The sequence below is a fragment of the Geospiza fortis genome, unplaced genomic scaffold, assembly GCF_000277835.1.
Source record: "Geospiza fortis unplaced genomic scaffold, GeoFor_1.0 scaffold387, whole genome shotgun sequence".
Lineage (NCBI taxonomy): Eukaryota > Metazoa > Chordata > Aves > Passeriformes > Thraupidae > Geospiza > Geospiza fortis.
In genome coordinates, this window is record NW_005054546.1 from 138,272 (window position 1) to 143,210 (window position 4,939).

Here is a 4,939-nt window from a genome sequence, read left to right on the forward strand (position 1 = left end):
AAAAAAAAAAAAAAAAAAAAAAAAACAAACAAAAGAGAAAAGAGAACTTATGGGCATGAGCTGAGAGGCGGGGAAAGAGGGGAGGGGAAACGAGCCGGGCCAAGTTAAAATTCCGACAGAGAAGTTGCAGCTGAACTATAGAGTCTAGACAAGCATTCACAGCCCCGGCCCCGATTGTTAGAGAGCCTCTATTGTCTTAATTAACCATTTTAGCTGCAATGGAAGCAGACAAACCTTTTCTTCTCCATCCCAGCCCTCCTCTGCCGCACACTCACGCAGACAAACAGCACCAAGTCAAGTGCTTTGATTTAAAAACCCCTCGGCATATCCACACACACACCTTCTTTGGGGCAGAGCTTTGCAGGGCTCGTTGAGAAAATCACTCCCAAACAAGCGAGGGGAGAGGGGCGAGCTGGAGGTGGGGGAAAAAAAAAGAAATGCAAATCCTGACGCAACGTGAATGGGAACAAATGGGTTGATTCTTTTAATCTCCTAATGTGCTTAATAAAGCATTATTGCAATGCAAATTTTATTTTAACGCTGTACATATTTTATTTGACATGCTGGCAATTTTAGTTGGCTGAACAATCCATTGCTTTGTTTTACTGAGTTATTTCTGGGTTTTTTTTGGGGGGGGGATATTTTGGAGGGTATCATGGGAGCTCTGCCAGCCAATACCCCCTGGGAATCTCTGCAGCACTCTCTTCAGAGGCTTAAGCTAATAAATAAATAAATAAATAAATAAATAAATAAATAAATAAATAAATAAGAGGGCCAAATTCTGGTGACCCTGATAGAAGTGCAGGAGCAATGCAGGAGCTCATCTCACCCCCATCTCTGAACCCCCATGAGCTTCTCAGCTGCTTTTCACTCATCCCACCTTGCCCTCCTGCCGTCCCATCCCATCCCGTCCCATCCCATCCCATCCCATCCCATCCCATCCCATCCCATTTGCACTCATTTAATGGGTTTTTTGGGAAAAGCCTGACCAGCAGAAGGTTCCTCTTGCCAAGGGCACCAGAGTGAAGGTCTGCTCAGGGAAGGGACACCTACACAGAGCTCTGCTGGTCCTGGGATGCCCCAGCCCAAAGCAAAAGCAGGGAAGAGCCTTCCATTCCTGAATCCAGCCTTCTCTGGGGTGGGTTTGGGATTTGTCTGCTCCTGAGAGTGACTGCCCCTGCAGAAGGGGTTTGCATGAGGCACTCCCACTCCCTGCCCATATTTTTATTAATATTGTCCCTCTCCCACCATCAACCAAAAGTTGGCATCAGCAGCAGCTTCGCTGAGGGGAATCAGGGGGTGCAAACATTTCGAGATCCAGCCTGGAATGGGGGGAATCTGCCTCGTTCCATGCCACAGTGTCAAGGTACAAACCTGATTGCTAAAGAAAGAAATTAGTGACAATTATAATCATCGTGCTGGGCTGCAGCTCTCTAATAGAAAACTGTCACTTTGGAGGAAAAATACAGCTCAGGAGCTCTGTGTGTGTGTGTGTCTGCAAGCCTGGGAGCACTCCTAAGTCCACTCAGGCTTTTGTTCAGGACAGCTGAGCATGAAACAGCCTCCCACATATCACAAGAACTTTATATTTATATTCAAGACCTTTATATTTGATCTAAGGAAGGAGGTTTTTACAATGAGGGTGGTGAGGCCCTGGCACAGGTTGCTCAGAGAAGGCTGTGCCACCTCTGGGAGTGTCCAAGGCCTGGTTAGATGGGGTTTGGAGCAGCTTGGGACAGCGGCAGAATAAGATGGGTTTTAAAGCACTTTTCAACCCACACCATTCCATGATCCCATGCAGTGAACCCAGGGATTGCTCTGCTCCCCCGTGACGTGAGCAGAAGGCCAGAGAAAAACCACATGAGGCGCTTTAGGAGACACGAGGTAGAGAAGCACAGAAGAAAAGGGAGGCAAAAGCACTCGTGGGGTCCCCATGGCAGAGTCTGCCAGCCCTCCCCGTGTCACTGAACTGCTCCTGCCACCTCCTCAGGGCAGGGGCAAGCACAGCTCTGATGGTGGGGGCTGGGGAGAGGAGGGAGACAAATCTTTTATCAAGGGTTGAGTGCAGGGGGAGAATTCCTCGCTGCAAGCCTGGAAATCCAGACCCCAAATGTGTGTGGCAGGTTTGGGAGCAGTCAGGAAGCTCTCCCTGTCCTGCACTCAGACCTACAAGTGCCCAAGGCTTTGCAGCAGGAGGTGTGGAAACCAGAGGCACAAAGGGAGGCAGGGCTGGTGCCCTGGCTCTGAGGAGCTGGGATCCCTCCTCAGGCAGCTGCAGCACTTGAGAGATGTGTCAGGAGCCTTTCAGTGCCTGAGCACCAGCAGGGAAGGGCTGCAGGAAGGATTAAGGGGATTAACGTGGTCTGGGAGCTACTTCCAGGAGATTTGCCACATTGGAGAAATCTGGGCTGCAGTGCAGGAGGGCTGAGCAGGGAGCCTTGCCCTGGCTGAGGGAGTTTGAGAATCAAAGGAGGTCCAAAATACATCCTGCCCTGTACTGGTGCAACCCCAAGACCTGGCACAGCTGTTCCAACCCACTGACCTGCCGCTGCTGAGCCCAGGATGCAGAGCAGCATTTCTGGGGAGGAAAAACCAGTTCTGACCAGCCACATCCACAGCCAGGGCTGCAAACCTGTGAATTCCCACACACTTCATTCCCACAGGAACAAGGACCACAGAGAGCCCTCCCTTTGTGCTGGGGAGGCCTGGGGGGCACGAGCACAAGGGTGTGAGCTTGGCCTCCAGCCACCCACCACAGGACAGCCAACAAGCCCAGCTGGCACATCTCTTCCCACCCACACCCCCTCCTCCAGGTGGTGGTCACTCCAACCACAGCAAATTTCCTGATGGCCTTCCAGAAGTGGAAATTCTACAGAAATGTTTGGGGTCACCAGAACCCCCAGTAAAACCTTTGACACCATCCTCAGCACCAGCCAGAGCCTTTAGGTCATAGAAATAGCAGGGGCAGAGCTGCAGGGCAGGACAGGCTATGGCCTGGAGACCCACCAAGGCCTGGAGACCCACCATGGCATGGACACCAACCACAGAATGGACACCACCATGGCTTGGACAAGCATGGAAAAAACACTTCAAACCACAGCATGGACACCCACCATGGCATGGACACCCACCATGGCATGGACGCCACCATGGCACGGACACCCACCATGGCAAGGACGCCCACCACGGCATGGACACCCACCATGGCAAGGACGCCCACCATGGCACGGACGCCACCATGGCATGGACACCCACCATGGCATGGACACCCACCATGGCATGGACACCATCATGGACACCCACCATAGCATGGAGACCCACCATGGCCTGCACACTCCAACCATCACCTGCATTCCCCATCAATCACATCTGTCCTCCAAACATCACATACATCCTGCAACCATCACATGTGTCCTCCAACCATCATGTGCACCCTCCAACCATCATGTACATTCTGCAACCATCACATCCATTCTGCAACCATCACATCCATCCTGCAACCATCACATCCATCCTCCAACCATCATATCTATCCTCCAACCATCACATCCATCCTCCAACCATCATATCCATCCTCCAAACCATCACAGCACCCTCCAACCATCATGTGCATCCTCCAACCATCACATCCATCCTGCAACCGCCACATCCATCCTCCAACCATCATGTGCATCCTCCATCACATCCATCCTCCAACCATCTCTATCCTCCAACCATCATATCTATCCTCCAGCCATCACATGTGTCCTGCAACCATCACATCTGTCCTCCAACCATCACATCCATCCTGCAACCATCACATCTGTCCTCCAACCATCATATCTATCCTCCAACCATCACATCCATCCTCCAACCATCACATCCATCCTCCAACCACCATGTGCATCCTCCAACCATCCAGGCCTGGCCTAAGGAGAGCACACAAGTCCTGTGCCCTGCAAAGGGGCAGGAGGGGCCCTGAGGATGGCAAGGCTGTCGTTGGCCCTGCACGGTGCACGAGACGCTTCATCTTCGTTAAAGCCTCCAGGCATGCTCTTAATGTTACCCCTCTAATAATAATATTTCATCTGCCTTATCTGATTAGGTTAGGCTCATTTGATTTTTGCAAAACACCTTTAATCACCTTGCAAATTCCCCATCATTACAAACAGAACCACCACAAACATTATCGGCAATCTGGGTTTTATTTTCAGCAATCTTTTTTTTTTTTTCATACGCAAGAAAGACAGTTGTAAAAAAATAATTTTAAAAATATGAACAAGACAGAGGCTGAGAAAACATTAACAAGGCCCTATGCTTTCTGCTAAAGTGCCTTCATTTCATTATCATTAAATTTGCCTAGTAATTAGATTTCGGTGCATGAATATTTTAAAAAAATGTAACAGACAGGCTGTCAAAAAAAAGCACGACAACATCAATTCGATAATTTTTTAGACAGAGACATTCATAAGCAATTAACACAGATTTCCTGGGGTTGGAGACTCTTTTTCTTCTTTTTTTTTTTTAATTTTTCCTATTCTTCCAGCCTTTTGCTCTTCACCTGAAATTCAAAGAAAAATAAAATTACTGTAAACATCAGCTCTTTCTGCCCTTTTTCCCTGTTTGCTAACATGATTTCAGTGCCACTTCCCCCTCGCTTAGCATGCTCCAGCACTCCTCCCCCCCGCCTCCCACCCCAGCCTTGCTAAACACGGGCAGGCACAAGGTTGGGTCATCCATCAGACCTCCCCACTCCTGCAGGACCAGATTAAATTAAGGTTGCATGAAGCTTCTGTCTTGATCTTCAGGCATTTCTGCTGAAAACAGTGATTTTGATCACTATTTGCATAATGTACAGTTACGTATTCACTGGCTCCCTAATTATACGATCTGTGTTCGACACCGCTCCCGACGCGGGGAGGCTTGTGCAGGGCATACCAACCACTGCTCCAGCATTCCT

General features: G+C 49.6%; 1 long non-coding RNA gene across 1 annotated transcript in view; it reads right to left on the reverse strand.

Moving 5' to 3' along the window:
• Positions 1-4,165: 4,165 nt before the first annotated feature.
• LOC115948832 overlaps positions 4,166-4,939 on the reverse strand; it is a 24,248-nt gene continuing 23,474 nt past the window's right edge. The window contains exon 5 of the long non-coding RNA XR_004082602.1: positions 4,166-4,540. This is a non-coding gene — a long non-coding RNA (uncharacterized LOC115948832). The remainder of the gene's footprint in view (positions 4,541-4,939) is intronic.